This window comes from Notothenia rossii (genome assembly GCF_949606895.1).
Source record: "Notothenia rossii genome assembly, chromosome: 4".
NCBI lineage: Eukaryota > Metazoa > Chordata > Actinopteri > Perciformes > Nototheniidae > Notothenia > Notothenia rossii.
In genome coordinates this window covers 96,276,417-96,287,777 of record NC_136902.1, presented here as the reverse complement: position 1 = coordinate 96,287,777, position 11,361 = coordinate 96,276,417, and positions in this window count along the sequence as shown.

Sequence of the window (11,361 nt, the reverse complement as noted above, 5' to 3'; positions counted from 1 at the left end):
GCTATCCAGCCCATAATAACATGATGCATCACATTAATGCTCATCATGAGAACAACATGTTGCATCTCCTCTCTTTAAATCAGCTCTCACTCTAAATACAGTTTATAGTGTTTATGTAAATATTGTTGTTATAATCATCTTTAAATAGTTTTTAAATAGCTGTTATAAAAGTCCTACTTCATTTAGTCTGTTTTGGTATGTATTATTCTTTCCGTGTCTTTGAATGTACCACATACACCACAGGTAATCCCTCGTAAATAAAACCTCCAGGTAGTAAAACCTACAGGTAATAAAACCTCCAGGTAATAAAACCTACAGGTAATGAAACCTCCAGGTAATACAACCTACAGGTAATAAAACCTACAGGTAATGAAACCTACAGGTAGTTAAACCTCCACGTAATACAACTTACAGGTAATGAAACCTACAGGTAATGAAACCTACAGGTAATAAAACCTACAGGTAATGAAACCTACAGGTAATAAAACCTACAGGTAATGAAACCTACAGGTAATGAAACCTACAGGTAATGAAACCTCCAGGTAATACAAACTACAGGTAATGAAACCTAGAGGTAATACAACCTACAGGTAATGAAACCTCCAGGTAATACAACCTACAGGTAATAAAACCTACAGGTAGTTAAACCTCCACGTAATACAACTTACAGGTAATGAAACCTACAGGTAATGAAACCTACAGGTAATAAAACCTACAGGTAATGAAACCTACAGGTAATGAAACCTCCAGGTAAAGAAACCTCCAGGTAATACAAACTACAGGTAATGAAACCTAGAGGTAATAAAACCTACAGGTAATGAAACCTCCAGGTAATACAACTTACAGGTAATGAAACCTACAGGTAATGAAACCTACAGGTAATTAAACCCCCAGGTAATGAAACCCACAGGTAATGAAACCTCGAGATAATGAAACCCACAGGTAATGAAACCTACAGGTAATGAAACCTCCAGGTAATGAAACCTACAGGTAATGAAACCTCCAAGTAATGAAACCTACAGGTAATGAAACCTCCAGGTAAAGAAACCTACAGGTAATGAAACCTACAGGTAATGAAACCTCCAGGTAATGAAACCTACAGGTAATTAAACCTCCAGGTAATGAAACCTCCAGGTAAAGAAACCTCCAGTTAATGAAACCTCCAGATAATGAAACCTCCAGGTAAAGAAACCTCCAGGTAATGAAACCTCCAGGTAAAGAAACCTCCAGGTAAAGAAACCTACAGGTAAAGAAACCTCCAGGTAATGAAACCTCCAGATAATGAAACCTCCAGGTAATGAAACCTCCAGGTAAAGAAACCTCCAGGTAATAAAACCTCCGGATAATGAAACCCACAGGTAATGAAACCTCCAGGTAATGAAACCCACAGGTAATGAAACCCAAAGGTAATGAAACCTACAGGTAATGAAACCTCCAGGTAATGAAACCTACAGGTAATGAAACCTACAGGTAATTAAACCTCCAGGTAATGAAACCTACAGGTAATGAAACCTACAGGTAATGAAACCTACAGGTAATGAAACCTCCAGGTAATGAAACCTCCAGATAATGAAACCTACAGGTAATTAAACTTCCAGGTAATGAAACCTCCAGATAATGAAACCCACAAGCAATGAAACCTCCAGGTAATGAAACCTACAGGTAATTAAACTTCCAGGTAATGAAACCTACAGGTAATGAAACCCACAAGTAATGAAACCTACAGGTAATGAGACTTCCAGGTAATGAAACCTACAGGTGATGAAACCTACAGGTAATGAAACCTCCAGGTAATAAAACCTCCAGGTAATGAAACCTACAGGGAATAAAACCTACAGGTAATGAAACCTCCAGGTAAAGAAACCTCCAGGTAAAGAAACCTACAGGTAATGAAACCTCCAGATAATGAAACCTCCAGGTAAAGAAACCTCCAGATAATGAAACCTCCAAATAATGAAACCTCCAGATAATGAAACCTCCAGGTAAAGAAACCTCCAGATAATGAAACCTCCAGGTAAAGAAACCTACAGGTAATGAAACCTCCAGATAATGAAACCTCCAGGTAATGAAACCTCCAGATAATGAAACCTCCAGATAATGAAACCTCCAGGGAATAAAACCTACAGATAATGAAACCTACAGGTAATGAAACCTACAGGTAATAAAACCTACAGATAATGAAACCTCCAGGTAATGAAACCTCCAGATAATGAAACCTCCAGATAATGAAACCTCCAGGGAATAAAACCTACAGATAATGAAACCTACAGGTAATGAAACCTACAGGTAATAAAACCTACAGATAATGAAACCCACATATAATGAAACCTACAGGTAATGAAACCAACAGGTAATGAAACCTACAGGTAATAAAACCTACAGATAATGAAACCTCCAGGTAATGAAACCTACAGGTAATGAAACCAACAGGTAATGAAACCCACAGGTAATGAAACCTCCAGATAATGAAACCCACAGGTAATGAAACCAACAGGTAATGAAACCTACAGGTAATAAAACCTACAGATAATGAAACCTCCAGGTAATGAAACCTACAGGTAATGAAACCAACAGGTAATGAAACCCACAGGTAATGAAACCTCCAGATAATGAAACCCACAGGTAATGAAACCTCCAGGTAATGAAACCTCCAGATAATGAAACCTACAGATAATGAAACCTACAGATAATGAAACCTACAGATAATGAAACCCACAGGTAATGAAACCTCCAGATAATGAAACCCACAGGTAATGAAACCTCCAGGAAATGAAACCTACAGGTAATGAAACTTCCAGGTAATGAAACCTACAGGTAATGAAACCCACAGGTAATGAAACCTACAGGTAATGAAACCTACAGGTAATGAAACCTCCAGGTTATGAAACCTCCAGGTAATGAAACCCACAGGTAATGAAACCTCCAGGTAATGAAACCTCCAGATAATGAAACCTACAGATAATGAAACCTACAGATAATGAAACCCACAGGTAATGAAACCTCCAGATAATGAAACCCACAGGTAATGAAACCTCCAGGAAATGAAACCTACAGGTAATGAAACTTCCAGGTAATGAAACCTACAGGTAATGAAACCCACAGGTAATGAAACCTACAGGTAATGAAACCTACAGGTAATGAAACCAACAGGTAATGAAACCCACAGGTAATGAAACCTCCAGATAATGAAACCCACAGGTAATGAAACCAACAGGTAATGAAACCTACAGGTAATGAAACCTACAGGTAATGAAACCAACAGGTAATGAAACCCACAGGTAATGAAACCTCCAGATAATGAAACCCACAGGTAATGAAACCAACAGGTAATGAAACCTACAGGTAATAAAACCTACAGATAATGAAACCTCCAGGTAATGAAACCTACAGGTAATGAAACCAACAGGTAATGAAACCCACAGGTAATGAAACCTCCAGATAATGAAACCCACAGGTAATGAAACCTCCAGGTAATGAAACCTCCAGATAATGAAACCTACAGATAATGAAACCTACAGATAATGAAACCCACAGGTAATGAAACCTCCAGATAATGAAACCCACAGGTAATGAAACCTCCAGGAAATGAAACCTACAGGTAATGAAACTTCCAGGTAATGAAACCTACAGGTAATGAAACCCACAGGTAATGAAACCTACAGGTAATGAAACCTACAGGTAATGAAACCTCCAGGTTATGAAACCTCCAGGTAATGAAACCCACAGGTAATGAAACCTCCAGGTAATGAAACCTCCAGATAATGAAACCTACAGATAATGAAACCTACAGATAATGAAACCCACAGGTAATGAAACCTCCAGATAATGAAACCCACAGGTAATGAAACCTCCAGGAAATGAAACCTACAGGTAATGAAACTTCCAGGTAATGAAACCTACAGGTAATGAAACCCACAGGTAATGAAACCTACAGGTAATGAAACTTCCAGATAATGAAACCCACAGGTAATGAAACCTCCAGGAAATGAAACCTACAGGTAATGAAACCTCCAGGTAATGAAACCCACAGGTAATGAAACCTCCAGGTAATGAAACCTACAGGTAATGAAACTTCCAGGTAATGAAACCTACAGGTAATGAAACCTCCAGGTAATGAAACCTACAGGTAATGAAACCTACAGGTAATGAAACCTCCAGGTAATGAAACCTACAGGTAATGAAACCCACAGGTAATGAAACCTACAGGTAATGAAACCTCCAGGTAATGAAACCTACAGGTAATGAAACCTCCAGGTAAAGAGACCTACAGGTAATGACACTTCCAGGTAATGAAACCTACAGGTAATGAAACCCACAGGTAATGAAACCTACAGGTAATGAAACCTCCAGGTAATGAAACCTACAGGTAATGAGACCTACAGGTAATGACACTTCCAGGTAATGAAACCTACAGGTAATGAAACCTACAGGTAATGAAACCTCCAGGTAATGAAACCTACAGGTAATGAAACCTCCAGGTAATGAAACCTCCAGATAATGAAACCCACAGGTAATGAAACCTCCAGGTAATGAAACCTACAGGTAATGAAACTTCCAGGTAATGAAACCTACAGGTAATGAAATCCACAGGTAATGAGACCTACAGGTAATGAAACCTACAGGTAATGAAACCTACAGGTAATGAAACCCACAGGTAATGAGACCTACAGGTAATGAAACCCACAGGTAATGAAACCTACAGGTAATGAAACCTACAGGTAATGAAACCTACAGGTAATGAAACCCACAGGTAATGAGACCTACAGGTAATGAAACCTACAGGTAATGAGACTTCCAGGTAATGAAACCCACAGGTAATGAAACCTCCAGGTAATGAAACCTCCAGGTAATGAAACCCACAGGTAATGAAACCTACAGGTAATGAAACTTCCAGGTAAAGAAACCTACAGGTAATGAAACCTACAGGTAATGAAACCTCCAGGTAAAGAGACCTACAGGTAATGACACTTCCAGGTAATGAAACCTCCAGGTAATGAAACCTCCAGGTAATGAAACCTACAGGTAATGAAACCTACAGGTAATGAAACTTCCAGGTAAAAAAAACCACAGGTATTGAAACCTACAGGTAATGAAACCTACAGGTAATGAAACCTCCAGGTAATGAAACCTACAGGTAATGAAACCTCCAGGTAATTAAACCTACAGGTAATGAAACCTCCAGGTAATGAAACCTACAGGTAATGAAACCTCCAGGTAAAGAGACCTACAGGTAATGACACTTCCAGGTAATGAAACCTCCAGGTAATGAAACCTCCAGGTAATGAAACCTCCAGGTAATGAAACCTACAGGTAATGAAACCTACAGGTAATGAAACTTCCATGTAAAAAAAACCACAGGTAATGAAACCTACAGGTAATGAAACCTCCAGGTAATGAAACCTACAGGTAATGAAACCTCCAGGTAATTAAACCTACAGGTAATGAAACCTCCAGGTAATGAAACCTACAGGTAATGAAACCTCCAGGTAATTAAACCTCCAGGTAATGAAACCTCCAGGTAATGAAACCTCCAGGTAATGAAACCTACAGGTAATGAAACCTCCAGGTAATGAAACCTCCAGATAATGAAACCCACAGGTAATGAAACCTCCAGGTAATGAAACCTACAGGTAATGAAACTTCCAGGTAATGAAACCTACAGGTAATGAAACCCACAGGTAATGAAACCTACAGGTAATGAAACCTACAGGTAATGAAACCTACAGGTAATGAAACCCACAGGTAATGAAACCTACAGGTAATGAAACCCACAGGTAATGAGACCTACAGGTAATGAAACTTCCAGATAATGAAACCCACAGGTAATGAAACCTACAGGTAATGAAACCTACAGGTAATGAAACCTCCAGGTAATGAAACCTACAGGTAATGAAACCCACAGGTAATGAGACCTACAGGTAATGACACTTCCAGGTAATGAAACCTCCAGGTAATGAAACCCACAGGTAATGAAACCTCCAGGTAATGAAACCTCCAGGTAATGAAACCCACAGGTAATGAAACTTCCAGGTAAAGAAACCTACAGGTAATGAAACCTACAGGTAATGAAACCTCCAGGTAATGAAACCTCCAGGTAATGACACTTCCAGGTAATGAAACCTCCAGGTAATGAAACCCACAGGTAATGAAACCTACAGGTAATGAAACCTCCAGGTAATGAAACCTCCAGGTAATGAAACCTCCAGGTAATGAAACCCACAGATAATGAAACTTCCAGGTAATGAAACCTACAGGTAATGAAACCTCCAGGTAATGAAACCCACAGGTAATGAAACTTCCAGGTAAAAAAACCCCACAGGTAATGAAACCTACAGGTAATGAAACCTACAGGTAATGAAACCTCCAGGTAATGAAACCTACAGGTAATGAAACCTACAGGTAATGAAACCTCCAGGTAATTAAACCTACAGGTAATGAAACCTACAGGTAATGAAACCTCCAGGTAATTAAACCTCCAGGTAATGAGACCTACAGGTAATGAAACCTCCAGGTAATGAAACCTCCAGGTAATGAAACCCCCAGGTAATTAAACCTCCAGGTAATGAAACCTACAGGTAATGAAACCTCCAGGTAATGAAACCTACAGGTAATGAAACCTACAGGTAATAAAACCTCCAGGTAATGAAACCTCCAGGTAAAGAAACCTACAGGTAATGAAACCTCCAGGTAAAGAAACCTCCAGGTAATTAAACCTCCAGGTAATGAAACCTACAGGTAATGAAAACTACAGGTAATGAAACTTCCAGGTAATGAAACCTCCAGGTAAAGAAACCTACAGGTAATAAAACCTCCAGGTAATGAAACCTACAGGTAATGAAACCTACAGGTAATGAAACCTCCAGGTAATGAAACCTACAGGTAATGAGACCTACAGGTAATGACACTTCCAGGTAATGAAACCTACAGGTAATGAAACCTACAGGTAATGAAACCTCCAGGTAATGAAACCTACAGGTAATGAAACCTCCAGGTAATGAAACCTCCAGATAATGAAACCCACAGGTAATGAAACCTCCAGGTAATGAAACCTACAGGTAATGAAACTTCCAGGTAATGAAACCTACAGGTAATGAAATCCACAGGTAATGAGACCTACAGGTAATGAAACCTACAGGTAATGAAACCTACAGGTAATGAGACCTACAGGTAATGAGACCTACAGGTAATGAAACCTACAGGTAATGACACTTCCAGGTAATGAAACCTACAGGTAATGAAACCCACAGGTAATGAGACCTACAGGTAATGACAATTCCAGATAATGAAACCCACAGGTAATGAAACCTACAGGTAATGAAACCTACAGGTAATGAAACCTACAGGTAATGAAACCTACAGGTAATGAAACCCACAGGTAATGAGACCTACAGGTAATGAAACCTACAGGTAATGAGACTTCCAGGTAATGAAACCCACAGGTAATGAAACCTCCAGGTAATGAAACCTCCAGGTAATGAAACCCACAGGTAATGAAACCTACAGGTAATGAAACTTCCAGGTAAAGAAACCTACAGGTAATGAAACCTACAGGTAATGAAACCTCCAGGTAAAGAGACCTACAGGTAATGACACTTCCAGGTAATGAAACCTCCAGGTAATGAAACCTACAGGTAATGAAACCTACAGGTAATGAAACTTCCAGGTAAAAAAAACCACAGGTAATGAAACCTACAGGTAATGAAACCTACAGGTAATGAAACCTCCAGGTAATGAAACCTACAGGTAATGAAACCTCCAGGTAATTAAACCTACAGGTAATGAAACCTCCAGGTAATGAAACCTACAGGTAATGAAACCTCCAGGTAAAGAGACCTACAGGTAATGACACTTCCAGGTAATGAAACCTCCAGGTAATGAAACCTCCAGGTAATGAAACCTACAGGTAATGAAACCTACAGGTAATGAAACTTCCAGGTAAAAAAAACCACAGGTAATGAAACCTACAGGTAATGAAACCTCCAGGTAATGAAACCTACAGGTAATGAAACCTCCAGGTAATTAAACCTACAGGTAATGAAACCTCCAGGTAATGAAACCTACAGGTAATGAAACCTCCAGGTAATTAAACCTCCAGGTAATGAAACCTACAGGTAATGAAACCTCCAGGTAATGAAATCTACAGGTAATGAAACCTCCAGGTAATGAAACCTCCAGATAATGAAACCCACAGGTAATGAAACCTCCAGGTAATGAAACCTACAGGTAATGAAACTTCCAGGTAATGAAACCTACAGGTAATGAAACCCACAGGTAATGAAACCTACAGGTAATGAAACCTACAGGTAATGAAACCTACAGGTAATGAAACCTACAGGTAATGAAACCCACAGGTAATGAAACCTACAGGTAATGAAACCCACAGGTAATGAGACCTACAGGTAATGAAACTTCCAGATAATGAAACCCACAGGTAATGAAACCTACAGGTAATGAAACCTACAGGTAATGAAACCTACAGGTAATGAAACCTCCAGGTAATGAAACCTACAGGGAATGAAATCCACAGGTAATGAGACCTACAGGTAATGACACTTCCAGGTAATGAAACCTCCAGGTAATGAAACCCACAGGTAATGAAACCTCCAGGTAATGAAACCTCCAGGTAATGAAACCCACAGGTAATGAAACTTCCAGGTAAAGAAACCTACAGGTAATGAAACCTACAGGTAATGAAACCTCCAGGTAAAGAGACCTACAGGTAATGACACTTCCAGGTAATGAAACCTCCAGGTAATGAAACCCACAGGTAATGAAACCTACAGGTAATGAAACCTCCAGGTAATGAAACCTCCAGGTAATGAAACCTCCAGGTAATGAAACCCACAGATAATGAAACTTCCAGGTAATGAAACCTACAGGTAATGAAACCTCCAGGTAATGAAACCCACAGGTAATGAAACTTCCAGGTAAAAAAACCCCACAGGTAATGAAACCTCCAGGTAAAGAAACCTACAGGTAATGAAACCTCCAGGTAAAGAAACCTCCAGGTAATTAAACCTCCAGGTAATGAAACCTACAGGTAATGAAAACTACAGGTAATGAAACCTCCAGGTAATGAAACCTCCAGGTAAAGAAACCTACAGGTAATAAAACCTCCAGGTAATGAAACCTACAGGTAATGAAACCTACAGGTAATGAAACCTCCAGGTAAAGAAACCTCCAGGTAATGAAACCTCCAGATAATGAAACCTACAGATAATGAAACCTACAGATAATGAAACCCACAGGTAATGAAACCTCCAGATAATGAAACCCAAAGGTAATGAAACCTCCAGGTAATGAAACCTACAGGTAATGAAACTTCCAGGTAATGAAACCTACAGGTAATGAAACCTCCAGGTAAAGAGAGCTACAGGTAATGACACTTCCAGGTAATGAAACCTACAGGTAATGAAACCCACAGGTAATGAAACCTACAGGTAATGAAACCTCCAGGTAATGAAACCTACAGGTAATGAGACCTACAGGTAATGACACTTCCAGGTAATGAAACCTACAGGTAATGAAACCTACAGGTAATGAAACCTCCAGGTAATGAAACCTCCAGATAATGAAACCTACAGGTAATGAAACTTCCAGGTAATGAAACCTACAGGTAATGAAACCCACAGGTAATGAGTCCTACAGGTAATGACACTTCCAGGTAATGAAACCTACAGGTAATGAAACCCACAGGTAATGAAACCTACAGGTAATGAAACCTACAGGTAATGAAACCTCCAGGTAATGAAACCTCCAGGTAATGAAACCCACAGGTAATGAAACCTCCAGGTAATGAAACCTCCAGGTAATGAAACCCACAGTTAATGAAACCTACAGGTAATGAAACTTCCAGGTAAAGAAACCTACAGGTAATGAAACCTACAGGTAATGACACTTCCAGGTAATGAAACCTCCAGGTAATGAAACCTCCAGGTAATGAAACCCACAGGTAATGAGACCTACAGGTAATGACACTTCCAGGTAATGAAACCTACAGGTAATGAAACCCACAGGTAATGAGACCTACAGGTAATGACACTTCCAGGTAATGAAACCTACAGGTAATGAAACCCACAGGTAATGAAACCTACAGGTAATGAAACCTCCAGGTAATGAAACCTCCAGGTAATGAAACCCACAGGTAATGAAACCTCCAGGTAATGAAACCTCCAGGTAATGAAACCTACAGGTAATGAAACCTCCAGGTAATGAAACCTACAGGTAATGAAAACTACAGCTAATGAAACCTCCAGGTAATGAAACCCACAGGTAATGAAACCTCCAGGTAATGAAACCTCCAGGTAATGAAACCTCCAGGTAATGAAACCTCCAGGTAAAGAAACCCACAGGTAATGAAACCTACAGGTAAAGAAACCCACAGGTAATGAAACTTCCAGGTAATGAAACCTCCAGGTAATGAAACCTCCAGGTAATGAAACCTCCAGGTAAAGAAACCCACAGGTAATGAAACCTACAGGTAATGAAACCTCCAGGTAATGAAACCTCCAGATAATGAAACTTCCAGGTAAAGAAACCTACAGGTAATGAAACCTCCAGGTAATGAAACCTCCAGGTAATGAAACCTCAAGGTAATGAAACCTCCAGGTAATGAAACCTCCAGGTAATGAAACCTCCAGATAATGAAACTTCCAGGTAATGAAACCTACAGGTAATGAAACCTCCAGGTAATGAAACCTACAGGTAATGAAACCTCCAGGTAATGAAACTTCCAGGTAATGAAACCTCCAGATAATGAAACCTAAAGGTAATGAAACCCACAGGTAATGAAACTTCCAGGTAAAGAAACCCACAGGTAATGAAACCTACAGGTAATGAAACCTACAGGTAATGAAACCTCCAGGTAATGAAACCTCCAGGTAATGAAACCCACAGGTAATGAAACCTACAGGTAATGAAACCTACAGGTAATGAAACCTCCAGGTAAAGAAACCTCCAGCTAATGAAACCTCCAGGTAAAGAATCCTCCAGGTAATGAAACCTCCAGGTAAAGAAACCTCCAGGTAATGAAACCTCCAGGTAAAGAAACCCACAGGTAATGAAACCTACAGGTAATGAAACCTACAGGTAATGAAACCTCCAGGTAATGAAACCTAAAGGTAATGAAACCTCCAGGTAAAGAAACCCACAGGTAATGAAACCCACAGGTAATTAAACCTACAGGTAATGAAACCACCAGGTAAAGAAACCCACAGGTAATGAAACCTACAGGTAATGAAACCACCAGGTAAAGAAACCCACAGGTAATGAAACCTACAGGTAATTAAACCTACAGGTAATGAAACCTACAGGTAATGAAACCTACAGGTAATGAAACCTCCAGGTAATGAAACCTCCAGG